Raw genomic sequence first — 16,285 nt, 5'->3', positions numbered from 1 at the left:
TGACCTCTCGAGGTCCCTTCCAGTCCTAGAGTCTATGAATCTATGAGGCCACACCAGGGGAATTGCTCAGCCTGGACTGGAGACTCAGCAAGGCCCCCAGACATGCCTGGACTTCTGCTCCCCAAGCACATGGGTCTGAGGGTATAAAACAGACACAGTAGCCACATGCTGAGCCTTTCTCCTTCACCCATCTACACTGCAAGCAACAAGACTTAAGACTCCAACTGAGGGGACTGGCCCAGATTTCAAAGGTGAAATCTCTGTACTATGAACTGCAGTATCCAGGGGGTTGAGAAAAACTGCTTAATCTAGATGTTGCCCAGTCTAAATGGGTTGAGAGTTTAGAACAGGGGTGGGCAAACTTTTTGGCCTGAGGGCCACATTGGGGTTCCAAAACTGTATGGAGGACCGGGTAGGGAAGGCTGTGCCTCCCCAAACAGCCTGGCCCCCACCCCCTATCCACCTCATCCCTCTTCCTGCCCCCTGACTGCCCCCCTCAGAACCTTGACACATCCAACCCCACCTGCTCCTTGTCCCCTGACCGCCCCCTCCCGGGACTCCCCATCCCCGACTGCCCCCCCAACCTCTGCCTCATCCAACTGCCCCCTGCTCCCTGTCCCCTGACTGCCCACTGGGACTCCCTGCCCCTTATCCAATCCCCCCAGTCCCTGCCCCCTTACCATGCCACTCAGAGCACCAGGACTGGCAGCCGTAAGTAGTACACCGTAAGTATCACATTCCTACAGGGAGCAATTTAATATACTACACCGGCGGCTCTTGCAGCTGTGCAGCCCGGCAGGAGCTCGCAGCCCCGCCACCCAGAGCGCTGGCAGCACGGCGAGCTGAGGCTGCGGGGGAAGGGGGACAGCAGGGAAGGGGCCGGGGGCTAGCCTCCCCGGCCGGAAGCTCAAGGGCCAGGCAAGACGGTCCCACGGACTGGATGTGGCCCGTGGGACGTAGTTTGCCCACCTCTGGTTTAGACTGTGTGGTTATATTTTCTTTTCTTTTGGTAACTAACTCTGACTTTTTGCCTATCACTTAATACCACTTAAAACCTACCTTTTATAGTCAATAAACTTGTTTAACTGTACCAGTGGGTTTGCCTGAAGTGAACGGTAAATTGCTCAGGTATCAAAGGCTGGTATATACCCACTTTCCATTGATGAAGTGGTGAACCAATTAATAAATCAGATGGTATATTCCTGGGGTACAGTGCTGGGAGCTGGGGGGATTTGGCTCTGGTGCCTTTCTCTGTGTGATTCGTGAGTGGCTCTGGGAGCATTCATGTAATCTAGCTGGCTGAGGGGCTCCACATGCTGTTGTGCTGAGTGATAACAGCTCCTGGAGGGGTTGCTGCTGGTCACTAGCAGGGCACTGTCAGAGACAGCTCACGCTGGAGAGAGTTCAGGGGGCACAGTGGTCCCACCGTTCCAGGCTGCACCCTGGGGATCCCATCACAACCGTCTCTGCCAGTGTCAGAGACAGGGAAGTTCCTTTTTTCCAATCACAGGAGTTGGCACAGAATCAGACTAGCAGGCAAAGACCGGGACAATGGGGTATTGTGGGATCCCACCCCCATCTGTGAGGCATATGGGACCTTGGGCCAGTCATTGAATCTATCTGGCTGTGTTAAACTCAGTGGGATGAGGGTGTCTAAATCCCTTGGGCTCCTTTGAAAATCTCAGTCTGTGGGCCTGAGGTCAGTTACACTTGGCAGCACAGCATGGGGAGGAGGTGACCAGCCCTCTGTGGAGAAAGATGTGGTTCGGGACTATTTAGAAAAACTGGACGAGCACAAGTCCATGGGGCCGGATGCGCTGCATCCGAGGGTACTAAAGGAGTTGGTGGATGTGATTGCAGAGCTATTGGCCATTATATTTGAAAACTCATGGCGATCGGGGCAGGTCCCGGATGACTGGAAAAAGGCTAATGTAGTGCCCATCTTTAAAAAAGGGAAGAAGGAGGATCTGGGGAACTACAGGCCAGTCTGCCTCACCTCAGTCCCTGGAAAAATCATGGAGCAGGTCCTCAAGGAATCCATTCTGAAGCACTTAGAGGAGAGGAAAGTGATCAGGAACAGTCAGCATGGATTCACCAAGGGCAAGTCATGCCCGACTAACCTAACTGCCTTCTTTGAGGAGATAATTGGCTTTGTGGATGAGGGGAAAGCAGTGGATGTGTTATTCCTTGACTTTAGCAAAGCTTTTGATACCGTCTCCCACAGTATTCTTGCCGCCAAGTTAAAGAAGTATGGGCTGGATGAATGGACTATAAGGTGGATAGAAAGCTAGCTCAATGGGTAGTGATCAATGGCTCCATGTCTAGTTGTCAGCCGGTATCAAGCGGAGTGCCCCAAGGGTCGGTCCTGGGGGCTGGTTTTGTTCAATATCTTCATTAATGATCTGCAGGATGGCGTGGACTGCACCCTCAGCAAGTTTACAGATGACACTAAACTGGGAGGAGTGGTAGATATGCTGGAGGGTAGGGATAGGATACAGAGGGACCTAGACAAATTAGAGGATTGGGCCAAAAGAAATCTGATGAGATTCAACAAAGACAAGTGCAGAGTCCTGCACTTAGGACGGAAGAATCCCATGCACTGCTACAGACTAGGGACCGAGTGGCTAGGCAGCAGTTCTGCAGAAAAGGACCTAGGGGTTACAGTGGACGAGAAGCTGGATATGAGTCAACAGTGTGCCCTTGTTGCCAAGAAGGCTAACAGCATTTTGGGCTGTATAAGTAGGGACATTGCCAGCAGATCGAGGGATGTGATCGTTCCCCTCTATTCGACATTGGTGAGGCCTCATCTGGAGTACTGTGTCCAGTTTTGGGCCCCACACGACAAGAAGCATGTGGAAAAATTGGAAAGAGTCCAGCAGAGGGCAACAAAAATGATTAGGGGGCTGGAGCACATGACTTATGAGGAGAGGCTGAGGGAACTGGGATTGTTTAGTCTGCAGAAGAGAAGAATGAGGCGGGATTTGATAGCTGCTTTCAACTACCTGAAGGGGGTTCCAAAGAGGATGGATCTAGACTGTTAACAGTGGTAGCAGATGACAGAATGAGGAGTAATGGTCTCAAGTTGCAGTGGGGGAGGTCTAGGTTGGATATTAGGAAAAACTTTTTCACTAGGAGGATGGTGAAGCACTGGAATAGGTAACCTAGCGAGGTGGTGGAATCTCCTTCCTTAGGGGTTTTTAAGGTCAGGCTTGACAAAGCCCTGGCTGGGATGATTTAGTTGGGGATTGGTCCTGCTTTGAGCAGGGGGTTTGTCAGGGTTCCTTCCCCACTCTGAACTCTAGAGTACAGATGTGGGGACTCACATGAAAGCCCCCTAAGCTTATTTACCAGCTTAGGTTAACAGTAAGCTGCCACCACCAAGCGTGTTCCAAATCTTAGGGGAGAGTCACTTGGAACTCTGCCTTTCCCCAAATATTTCCCAAGTCTCTAACCCCCCCTTTCCTGGGCAGATTTGAGACTAATTCCTCCCCCCCCCCCCCCCAAGTCCTTACACCCCTTTTCCTGGGTAGGCTTGAGAGTATACCCTCACCAATTAGTCCTGGTGAACACAGATCCAAAACCCTTGGATCTTAAAACAATGAAAAATCAATCAGGTTCTTAAAAGAAGAAGGGTTGTTACCCTTCCCTTTATAGTTATGACAGGGTTGGACTAGATGACCTGCTGAGGTCCCTTCCAACCCTGATATTCTATGATTCTATGGTTCTATGTTCTCAGTTGTGTCTGTGCAACCAGCAGGGCTAGACACTGACATCTTTGCTAAATGCCAGCTCAGAGTCTGATGTAATAACATGACTCCAGGTGCCAGGCCCTAGGCACCAACCTACAACACCTGCACCACAGTCCAGCCCTGTGCAGGGTCAGAGCTTGGGTGGAAGGAGAGCCAGGTGCAAAGAGAGAGAGAAGAATCTGCTTGTGTCATGAGGATAAAAACAGGGTTATTGCAGACAAGGTCCTGCAGAGCATGTGATGGGAAGGGTGGAAGTGCTGACTGGCCAGTTGGGGTGCTATGGACCTGGGGGCTGTTTCCCTGGCACTCCCATCCCTCCCCCCCCAGAGCTGTGATACTGACAACCAAATGATTCACAACTCAGGGTGGGGATCTCCAGTGAAAATCCTGCAGTGGGAGAAGGTCACAGCCTGGGTCACAGCTTCCGCCCGTCTAGCGCCGCCTCCATTCCGAGATGCTGGGTACAATCAGTACTGGGGGTTCCCAGCCCGAGGGGGGAGGGGGAAAGTGCATTATCCCCATTGTACAGCAGGGGAGAGGACCTGGCTGTATGGTCACACACTGACTCAGCAGCAAACCTGGGCATCAAACCCTTGCTCCCAGCCCCTCTGCTCTAGCCCCCACTCCTCTCCCAGAGCTGGGACAGAATCCAGGCGTCCTGGCTCCCAGACCCATCTGCTCTAACCCACAGACCCCACTCTGTAGCTGCTGACACAAATCAGGGTCACAAATCTCCCCCCGCCCTCCCATGGGGCCGTTCCCATTTCAGTAGCTGCTTTCCAACCATGCTGCAGCCTGCCTTGCATCTACCGGACTGTCTCTGGCCTGCCCGCCTTACCCTGGGAGGAGCTGATGTCTCTGGCCAGATTCCCAGGTAAGAGGGGTAGGGAGCCTTGTGTCTCTGATCCCTGCCCAGCCATTGCACGGGGCCTGGTTTACCCATTGCCCTGCTGCTGGCCAGCGCAGAATGGTGGGAAATGCTGGCACCAGGGTGGGGCTGACTCGGGGGTGTCGATGCCCAGTCTGCAGAGGTGCCACTTGCAGTACAAGGTGCCTGGCAGGGGGAACCCAGGCCTATGGGGATAGAGAGCCATTGGCCTGGCTGCCCCTGGTATCCCTCACTTGCAGGGCCTGCCCCAGGGTGGGACGGGACTGCCCCAGCAGCATGTCAGTGCTAAGCAGGAACATTCTCCCTTGGATTGCTAGACTCAGCCAGACGGGAACTGATGTCTGGGCTCAGACCCCGGGCTCCCCTCAGCCCAGCCCTGCATGACGCCCTTTCAATTATAGGTCTCCCCAAATCCTTGTGTATTGCTCTCCCTTCAAAATGCCTCCCCCTCGCTACAGCCCCTCAAGGCTGACGGGGCTGCAATCTGTCTGGTAATGTAACGCAGGGGCAGTAACAGGATGGTCTGTGGTGAAGCTACTGGTCTGGGGCTCAGGACACCTTGGTTCAGTTCCTGGCTCTGTCACAGACTCTGTGTGCAAGTTTAGACAGGTCACTGAGCCACTTTGTGCCTCAGTTTTCCCATTTGTACAATGGGGATAAGAATCCTTCCTCTGTCTATTTAGAATGTAAACTCTTTGAGGAAGAAATTGTCTCTATGTGCATACAGCACACGGCTCAGTGGGGCCCTGATCTCAATGGGAGCCTGTGCTGCAGCACCTGACACAATGGGGGCACTGAGCTCAATGGGAGGCTATGGTGCAGCCAGCACAATGGGGCTTTTATCTTGCTCAGGGTCTGTGCAGCACCTGGCACAATGCGGGCACTGAGCTCAGTGGGGGTCTGTGCAGCACCTGGCACAACGGGGCCCCAGTCAGGAGCTCCAGGTGCTATTGTAATACAAATAATGCCACGGGCAGTGAGCAGCTCTGTGGAGATTTAAAAGGCACCTGGGAGCCCTGTGAAGCTCCGGGTTTGAGACAATGTCCCAGCGCTCCACTCCCTCGGGGATGCCCCATTACAGGTGCTACTCGGATCTCCTGTTGGCTGGGCTCAGGCACTCCCAGGCTGCAGCCTGTCAGTGGTGGCTGGAGCTGCCAGTGCCTGGGGCAGGCAGCCAGTGGGTGACAGTTGCCGGGTTGGATTTTTTTCACACAGAAACAGGAACAGCTGAGCACTGTCCATGGTGCACGGATACCTTGATGTAAGGAAGGAAGTGAATGGACAGGGACATGGGGGATCATGGGAATAAAGGCCTGTCCTGTCAGGAACCAGATGACTCTTAAATATGGAACAAGTCATGTCAGTCACTAAACTGACAGTTGTTATTGCCGTAAAGGGGGAAACTCTGTTAACCACAGCCGGGCTGATAGTTACTGATGGCGAAGGGGAAAGGATCAAACTCTGATATCTGAGGCGATGATTGTGGAGTTTGAACCACCCCAGAGATCCCCCCCATCTCAGGGCAACACTTTTCCTTCCAAACCCAGGAAAAGGGGCTGGGGTTTAAAACCTGTGGGAGGCCCCACATCTAAGGGGATTTTCTGTCCGTATTGGTGCATTAAAGGGGAAAGGGAAACTCCTGAGGGGATTTTAATTCTAGAGCACGGCCAGCTCCAAGACATTCCCAGATCCTGGGAAGGCCCCTGCCCTGGCTGGCTGGGCCACCGAGGGGAGTCAGGGCTTCTTTTGGGAGAACCAGCCCAGCTCAGCCAGCTGTCAGTACTTAAAGCCCAGCTCCACCAAGGGTTTTAATGGAAGTTAGGAGAATAAATCTCTTTGTGGAGCTGGGCCTGACTGCCTGGGTGGCAGCTAATTGGCTAATGAGCCCTGGCCCTGAGAAAAGGCTCCCAGTGCTCAGGTAGGTGCAAACAGGCCCAGGGGACAGAGCAGGACAGGGGAAAGAGCTGAGCGGCAGGACTGGCTTTACCATGAGGCGAACTGAGGCGGCCGCCTCAGGTGCCAGACTGTGGGGGGGTGCCACTAGGACCCAGAGTGTAGAAAATTGTGCCTGCGGCTGGTGCATATGTATTGTCTCTGCTCTAGATGCACAGAGATGGTGGAGTGCTGTGGTGGAGGAAGGAGGGCACAAGAGACATAACAGGCAGGCAGGAGAAAAGGTGAGAGGGAATAACAGAAAGCAGCAGGAGCTGCAGGGAGAGAGACGAGGAGGAGCCTCTTATGTACCTCTCTAGCTTTCCCCGGAGCCTGGACTGATTCACACCAGCTTCTCAGGGAGCTTCCTGTTTCCTGCTGCTTCCCTGAACCCACTTGAGGAGAACAGGCAGTCAACTGAAGTAGTAGGAGCCAGTTAGGCCCTTAAGATGCTGATATCTTCCCTCACTCAGGCCCTGCTGCCAGGCTGCTTATCTGTCCCCTTCAATTGAGTGTTGAGAGCCACTATAGCTGGCGCAGAACAGCAGTCATGAGTAAAAGAAGAAAATGCCCCTCTGGGGCAGCATTCAGAAAAAGAAAGAAAGCAAAGGAAGCTTTTCTATCTAAGCAGGAAGGAGCTCTCCTGAGATACATAGACACAAATGTTCACGGTGAGCCTTCCGGCCCCAGTGAGGATGTGAGTGGTGAGGAGATGCCTGATCTTCCAGTTAGTCAGAGTGCAGGTGACCTGGCAGCTACTGCAGCATCCATATTTCCATCTCAAATGGATGTAACCATGCACATTCCTGAAGAAAAGTGTAGATCAGAGAAGAGTGTGGTGGAGGCACAAGAAACAGCTGCTGCTGAGTTTAGTTCCTTAAGTCTAGATGATTCAGGACTGTGGACCCACTTGAGCAGTAGCCTGAGGGACTTCCTTGTACTGCATGGGCCACTGCAAGTGAAAAACTTCATGTTCCACAAAGACAATGAAAATAGAAGTTTCCATCCAACACATTACTGGCATGAAATCCCCATGGCTTATGTACTCAAAAACCCAGAATGCTGCATACTGTTTTTGTTGAAAACTCTTCCAGTCTAATGTTCCAGCCACATTGGGTTCTACGGGAACAAAGGACTGGAAAAATCTGGCTAGAAATCAGGCATGCCATGAGAAGGCAGCAAATCACCAGAGACCATTCCATAGGTGGAAAGAGCTTGAGATGAGACTAAGGTTAAAGGCCACCATAGATGATCAGCATCAAGAGAAGATTGCATCAGAGTCTCTTTACTGGCAAAATGTTCTGAAAGGGCTCGTTGCCATTGTGAGAATGCTTGCTACCTAGCACTGTGTGGCACTTCAGATCAGCTGTATCTGAAATTAAAATTGTGGAGCTGATGGCTGAGTTTGATGCTGTACTCCAAGAGCATCTAAGAAGAGTCACCACCCAAGAAATGTACACACACCACTACCTTGGAAAAACAATTCAAAATGAGATCATACAGTTACTGGCAACAAAAGTCAAACAGAAGATTGTGGCAGATCTGAAGTTAGCAAGATATTACTCTGTTATTCTGGACTGCACACCTGACATCAGCCACATGGAACAAATTACTTCAATGGTGTGTTTTGTAACAACAACAGAACCTAGTGAAAATGTCCCTGCAATGGTGACTGTCAGAGAGCATTTTCTAGAATTTATTGATATTGATGATACTACAGGAGCTGGTATGACAAATGTTCTTCTTAAAAAGCTGGAAGATACGGGAATTGCGATAGCTGACATGAGACGTCAGGGCTACGATAATGGTGCCAACATGAGAGGAAAGAACAGAGGAGTGCAGACACGGATCCGAGAGTTAAACCCTTGAACTTTTTTTGTCCCATGCAGTTCTCATTCATTGAACTTGGTGGTCAGTGATGCAGTATCAGCTTCTAGTGAGGCTGCTGAATTTTTTAATGTAATTCAAAGCATCTATGAATTTTTCTCTGGATCAACTCATCGATGGCAAATTTTGAAGCAACATCTGGGAACATCCTCTCTGACACTGAAACCACTGAGTGCCACATGATGGGAAAGTCGAGAGGAGGCGATAAAGCCTATCAAACACCAAATTGGGAAGATAGATGATGCCATAGTTGCCATTATGGAGGATAATGCTATGACAGGAACTGTTCATGGGAGAACAGTGGCAGAGGGAAATGGAATCACCAGAAACATATATAATTTCAAATTTCTGTGTGGCTTAGTGTTGTGGCATGACATACTGTTTGAAATAAATATTGTAAGCAAGAGACTCCAAGGTGTTGACCTTGATATATCTGGAGCAATGGAATAACTGGACAAAGCAAAGCTATACCTACAGTCTTACCGGTCAGATGAGGGATTTCAAAACGTTCTGAAGAGTGCACAGAAGTTGGCAGAGGAACTTCACACTGAAGCTATTTTCCCACCCATTCAAGAATACAAGAATCACCAAAGAAGATGACATTTTGATTACGAGGCACGGGATAATCCCATAAGAGACCCCAAACAACAATTCAAAGTTGAATTCTTTAACCAGGTGCTAGATTGTGCAATATAGTCATTTGAAGAACATTTCATGCAGCTCAAGGAACACAGCAGTATACACCTCTACCCCGATATAACGCGACCCGATATAACATGAATTCGGATATAACGCAGTAAAGCAGTGCTCCGGGGGGCGGGGCTGCGCACTCCGGCGGATCAAAGCAAGTTCAATATAACGCAGTTTCACCTATAACGCGGTAAGATTTTTGGCTCCCGAGGACAGCGTTATATCGGGGTAGAGGTGTATTTGGAATGTTGTATGATATTTTAAATCTCCTCACTATACCAGAAGACCACCTACACTAGCAATGCAGGGCACTAGAGACAGTGTTGACACATGATGATATGCACGATATTGATGCGAGTGATTTAGGTGATGAACTGAAAGCCCTGTCAAGATACATTTCAGCAGGATCAACTCCAAAGGCTGCTTTGGAATATATGTGCACAAACAAGATGACCACCCTCTTTCCAAATGCTTTTGTTGCTCTGTGCATACTTCTAACACTTCTTGTAACAGTTGCCAGTGGAGAACGCAGCTTCTCCAAGCTGAAGTTAATAAACAAACATCTACGCGCCACAATGACACAGGAGAGGCTGGTCGGCCTTGCAACCATCTCAATAGAACATGAGCTGGCCCAGTCTGTAGTACTTCAGGAGGCAATACCAAATTTATAATGACGCCAGTGGCGCCGTGGCGCCGGGCCCACGGTCGAAAAGGGCCCCGGAGCGCTCTCCTCCGCCCCCCCCCGCTCTCTGCTGTGGGGTCAGAGCTTGATGCTGCCGCTGCTGGGGCTCCGTGGCAGCCTCTGCTGGCAGCCTGGCTCCTGCCCCGCCCCTTTCCCCAGCGTGCTACATTCCCTCCCCCCTCCCGGCCGATCAACTGGATCAGCCTTGCCGGGGGAGGAGGGAGCCGCAGCATGCTGCTCCGGGGGGGAGGAGGAGAAGAAGAGGCAGGGATGAGGCCTTTCCCCCGCCTCTTTCCCCAGCGTGCTACTCCCTCCCCTCGCTGGTCAGTTGGATCAGCCTTGCAGGCAGGAGGGGGGCAAGGAGGAGCGAGCCGCAGCACACCACTCTGGGGAGGAGGAGAAGACGAGCCGGGGTGAGGCCTTGGGGAAGGGGCTGGAATTGGGGCATACCCCCTCCAGCCCCCTGCGTGAGCACCCCCACAACCCCAGCGCACCACCCAGCCCCCTGCCCACCCTAAGCCCTGCAGCCCCCCAGCCCACCCTAACCCCTGCACCCCCCAGCCCCCTGAGCCCCTGTCCCTGCCCTGACCCTGCACTCCCCTCACCCCTCCTCAGCACTACCTCACACACACCCAGCCCCCTTCCCTGACCCCTGCACCCCCCACACCTCCCCAGCCCCCTGCCCTGACTCCTGCATCCCCCTCACACCTCCCCAGCCCCCTGCACCCCCCTCTCGCCCCCTCACACACCTCCAGCCCTGACCCTTGCACCCCCTACACCTCCCCGGCCCCTGCCCTGACTCCTGCACCCCCCACATCCCCACCCCCATCCTGAGAACCAAACAGGAGCTGCCCCAGGTAAGCGCTCCACACCCCAACCCTGAGCCCCCTCCCTCGCCCTAGTTCCTGGCCAGCCCCCACACCCAAACATTTTTTTACAATATTTGGAAAGATCATTAAGTGGTCCGTTGAGACCCTCTGTGATTTTCAAGTGGTCTGTGGAAAAATAAGTTAGACGACAAGAACAATCAAGGTCCCTCACTTTATTTTCATTTACTTGCTATTACTTATGGGAGGAGGATGAAGAAAAAAAGAATGAAAAACGGGGGCAGGGGGAGATAAGAGAAAATGTTCTTTTTCTTGGCTGGGTCCCAAGGAGGAGCCCCAAAAATGAAGCTGAGCCCAGGGCTGGGGGGCCCCACTAACTCTAAATCCACCACTGGCTGTCACGTCACCTGGGCTGGGGATACTGTCAGGGCTGGTGTAACCACTAGGCGAACTAGGCGACCGCTTAGGGCACCAAGATTTGGGGTGCCAAAAAGCGGTGCCCCAAATTTTTTTTTTACACTACAGTGGAGTCCCATCTTACATGGGGGTTAGGTTCTAAAGTCACCGCGTAAGAGGAAAATTGCATATAGTGAAAATTACCATAAGTACAGTATACACTAGAACAGGGGTCCTCAACCTACGGCACGCATGCCAAAGGTGGCACGTGAGCTGATTTTTTTTAATGGCAGGTTGTGGGTCCCGGCTGCCGCTGAGCCTGCTGCCGACCTGGGGTTCTGTTCACTCAGCTGGCAGCGGGCTGAGCAGGGCCAGCAGTGGGCCGGCTCCTGCCAGCCGGGGTCCCAGCTGCCAGCCCCGCTCAGCCCACTGACGATCTGGGGTTCCGGCTGCCGGCCCCTTGCCAGCCAGGGTCTCGGCCACCGGCCCCGCTCAGCCTCCTGCCGGCCTGGGTGAATGGCAGGAGGCTGAGCGGAGTCGCCGGCTGGGACCCAAGTTGGCAGCTGAGTGAACGGAACCCCAGGCCGGCAGCAGGCTCAGCGGCAGCCGGGACCCGCAACCTGCCATTAAAAAAAAATCAGCTTGCGTGCCACCTTTGGCACACATGCCGTAGGTTGAGGACCCCTGTTCTAGTGTATACTGTACTTTATGGTAATTTTCACTATACACAATTTTCCTCTTATGCGCTGACCTTAGAACCTAACACCCACGTAAGATGTGACTCCACTGTATTCATTTTTGAAAAATTATAATAAGCGATGCTCCGGGGGGGGGGGGGAGAGTGGGCGCAAGGTGGAAGTTTCGCCAGGGGTGCAAAATATCCTTGCACCGGCCCTGGATACTATGTCAGCTGATCCCCACAGTCTTCAACCTACCTGGTCAGTACAGCAGACATGTCCCTGCCCACTAGCTCTTCTCCACTCCCTAGCCCACCCACCACTTGCCCCCACCCCTTAAGGCTTAGCCCTCTTACTTTTAAAAATGATTGCTTGCCCCTCTCCCCCCCTCAGGCTTTTCTGGCAGCCCTGTTGCCAGGTATCCAGTTTTAGACTGGAAACTCCAGTAGAAAATGGGACCGGAGTGTCCGGTTAGCAGTGCTGACTGGAAACTAAATGTCCGGTTATAGGAGTAACCACATTAGCCTCCGCTCCTCCCACTCCCAACACCCGCCCCAGAGGGCTGGAAGAGAACCTGTCCTGCTGCTGTGGGAGGAGGGGCAGCTCAGTGCAGAGAGAGACAAAGAGAATGGGCTAGAACCAGGTAGGTACCCACTCTATGTGGGCAGGGGGGATCCTGTTTACCCCCTCCCCAGCCCTGCTGTGCTTGCAGTTTACCCCTGACCCCTCCCTTGCACCAAAGTCCAGATAGCAGCATGTAGATGTGTGTAGTTTGGTTATGGGCTGGTGTAATTGTGCCCCCAGTAATATGTACATTTCCAGCAAAACACCTCATACACAGTACACCCAATTGTCCACCCCTTGCCATAGGCCATTGATCCTGCTCCTCCATAGTCATAGGAGAGGGGCACATCCAAACATCTTCTTTGATTTACACCATTTTACACACCCCTCCATTGATTCCCAGTGAGCTCCTCCCCTTCTCATTATTTCCATAAGGCCTGTGGGGCTCACCTTAGTTGCTGTTCTATTTCCAGGTACCATGGTAGCTATTACCCAGGTGCTGGCCTCCTGGTTGAGCGTTTTGCATTCCTGTACACATCTCCCCCCCAGGTCAGCCTTTTGAAGCCATCCCCCACCCATATCATGAGGTTTTCTGTTCATTGAAACACAACAATGCTAGCAACAAGACAAACACCACAGACAAACAACATAAAACATAGATCCATGGTATTCTGGGTTATTATTCTGCTGGCGCCAACATGTTTGTAGAGTGTCTGAAAAACAAAAGAAACAATTTCCATCCCCCAGCGGGGACAGATTATTGCTTAATAATAATACCAATTCCTTTTACAAATTTCCTTGCTAATTGCAGGAAAAACAAAAGAATTACCTCCAGGCTGTCTTTATTTTGTTCTATAGTCAGGCTAGTGAATTACCCCACTCACTGGTCATTTGTGAAATTCATGAGGTGATGTACCTCAGTTTCCCCTCTTGTACAACAGACCAGGTTTGCAATAGTTTCTCTGCTGTACCAAGCTTTAAGATTATTCTCAGGTAATAGCTGAGAGACAGCTTCAGATTTCTGCTCTGTACATACATATACACACACACACACATACACACACACCTACCTACCTTAGGGTTAACCTGTCCCCCTTATTTTCAGGCTTGACTTGTTTTTTCACCTCCCTTTTTTGGAGGGCCATAATCTGAGTCTTCTAGTAGCTTGTTTGCTGACCAGATGTATTCATTATTTGCAGGTTCTTTGTGCTGCTACTTATGGGCAGTTTTCTCCTTCCCCCATCAGCAATTTGCATCCACACAGAGGCTTTCTGGCTTGTTTTTGGATCCAAAGCTATCAGCAGCTCAGAGACTGTCTTAAAAGGGACACATTCCACTTCCACCAGAGTTCTGATTACTTTTCACTTTCATTTCCTGCTCCAAAACACACACAGATCTGAAAAAGAAAGCACAATCTACTGTGGCTCCTTTTGGAACCCTTATAGGATTTTAATTAAGTACCATGTTTTGTTTGCATTTTTTTTTTTTTTACCCCTTCTCCAATATACACTGCACATGTCCTGGGAAAATGCACATTCCTTCCATAGTTTAACCTCCATAACATTATATTAGCCATATTAATTTTACACAAGGTGTAACTGCCTCCCCTGTGCCCACAGAGTTTTCATGCACCCCCACCAAAGCGACAGTCTGATCCCCCAGAGCCATCCCAAGGCTCAGTGTTCCCATCATTGCTCCCCTTTTCCTTTTCTTTTTCCTGTGCACACACAAAACTATCTTTTGTCTAACATCCCTTGCACTGCGATTACTCTTTTTTACACAACTGTACCCTGATTACACTCTCATCTTGTACAACCAGACAGCTGGGGTAGCCAAGTTAAGTTCCAATGGAAACCCCTGACATTCCTTTAGTGATTTTGATTACATTCCCCAATAGTCAAATAATTTTGATCAGATTCTCTCTCCGCCTGCTGCCTGCAGGATGTGGACCTGAGGCTGAAAACATCCCAACGGGAGCGGGAAAGAGTCCGCTGATTGTCCTTCATGTGGGAACAAATGATATGGCTAGATTCTCGCTGGAACGTATCAAGGGAGACTATGCCAGGCTGGGGAAGATGCTTAAGGAAATCGAGGCTCAGGTGATCTTCAGTGGGATTCTGCCTGTTCCTAGAGAAGGGCAACAAAGGTGTTACAAGATTATGACGATCAACAGATGGCTCAGGCAGTGGTGCTATAAGGAAGGCTTTGGGATGTATGGCCACTGGGAAGCATTCATGGACAGAGGACTGTTCTCTTGGGATGGACTTCACCTGAGTAAGGAGGGAAATAGACTTCTAGGATGGAGGCTGGCACAACTGATGAAGAGAGCTTTAAACTAGGAATTTGGGGGAGATGGTTGGGAGATGTCCAGGTAATCTCCACGCCGGAATTTAACATTGAGACAGAAGAGAACAAAGTAAGAAAGGATACAGCCGTGGGCAGGAGAATGGACATAAGGAGGAAGGGTAGTGTAGATACCAGTCTAATAGGTGATACTAGGGGTGGAATGTCTTTGCCTAACTGGGTAAAGAATGTCAGTGAATCCAAATGGCAAAAATTAAGATGTTTGTACACTAATGCGAGGAGCCTAGGTAACAAAATGGAGGAATTAGAGCTACTGGTGCAGGAAGTGAAACCGGATATTATAGGGATAACAGAAACATGGTGGAATAGTAGTCATGACTGGAGTACAGGTATTGAAGGCTATGTGCTGTTTAGGAAAGACAGAAATCAAGGCAAAGGTGGTGGAGTAGCATTGTATATCACTGAGGTAGACTGTAAAGAAATAAGAAGGGATGGAATGGATAAGACAGAGTCTGTCTGGGCAAAAATCACACTGGGAAAGAAAGCTACTAGAGCCTCCCCTGAGATAGTGCTTGGGGTGTGCTATAGACCACCGGGATCCAATTTGGATACAGATAGAGACCTCGTTAATGTTTTTAATGAAGTAAATACTAATGGGAATTGTGTGATCATGGGAGACTTTAACTTCCCAGATATAGACTGGAGGACAAGTGCTAGTAATAATAATAGGGCTCAGATTTTCCTGGATGCGATAGCTGATGGATTCCTTCACCAAATAGTTGAAGAACCAACAAGAGGGGATGCCATTTTAGATTTGGTTTTTGTGAGTAGTGAGGACCTCATAGAAGAAATGGTTGTAGGGGACAACTTTGGTTCGAGTGATCATGAGCTAATTCAGTTCAAACTAGATGGAAGGATAAACAAAAATAGATCTGTGACTAGGGTTTTTTATTTCAAAAGGGCTAACTTTAAAGAATTAAGGAAATTAGTTAGGGAAGTGGATTGGACTGAAGAACTTGGGCATCTAAAGGTGGAGGAGGCCTGGAATTACTTCAAGTCAAAGTTGCAGAAACTATCAGAAGCCTGCATCCCAAGAAAGAGGAAAAAAATCATAGGCAGGAGTTATAGACCAAGCTGGATGAGCAAGCATCTCAGAGAGGTGATTAAGAAAAAGCAGAAAGCCTACAAGGAGTGGAAGATGGGAGTGATCAGCAAGGAAAGCTACCTTATTGAGGTCAGAACATGTAGGGATAAAGTGAGAAAGGCCAAAAGCCATGTAGAGTTGGACCTTGCAAAGGGAATTAAAAACAATAATATAAGGTTCTATAGCCATATAAATAAGAAGAAAACAAAGAAAGAAGAAGTGGGACCGCTAAACACTGAGGATGGAGTGGAGGTTGAGGATAATCTAGGCATGGCCCAATATCTAAACAAATACTTTGCCTCTGTCTTTAATGAGGCTAATGAGGAGCTTAGGGATAATGGTAGGATGACAAATGGGAATGAGGATATGGAGGTAGATATTACCACATCCGAGGTAGAAGCCAAACTCGAACAGCTTAATGGGACTAAATCGGGGGGCCCAGATAATCTTCATCCAAGAATATTAAAGGAACTGGCACATGAAATTGCAAGCCCATTAGCAAGAATTTTTAATGAATCAGTAAACTCAGGGGTTGTACTGTACG

The sequence above is a fragment of the Terrapene carolina genome, unplaced genomic scaffold, assembly GCF_002925995.2.
Source record: "Terrapene carolina triunguis isolate 2854851 unplaced genomic scaffold, T_m_triunguis-2.0 Scaffold94, whole genome shotgun sequence".
Classification (NCBI taxonomy): domain Eukaryota; kingdom Metazoa; phylum Chordata; order Testudines; family Emydidae; genus Terrapene; species Terrapene triunguis.
This window is presented reverse-complemented; position numbering follows the sequence as displayed.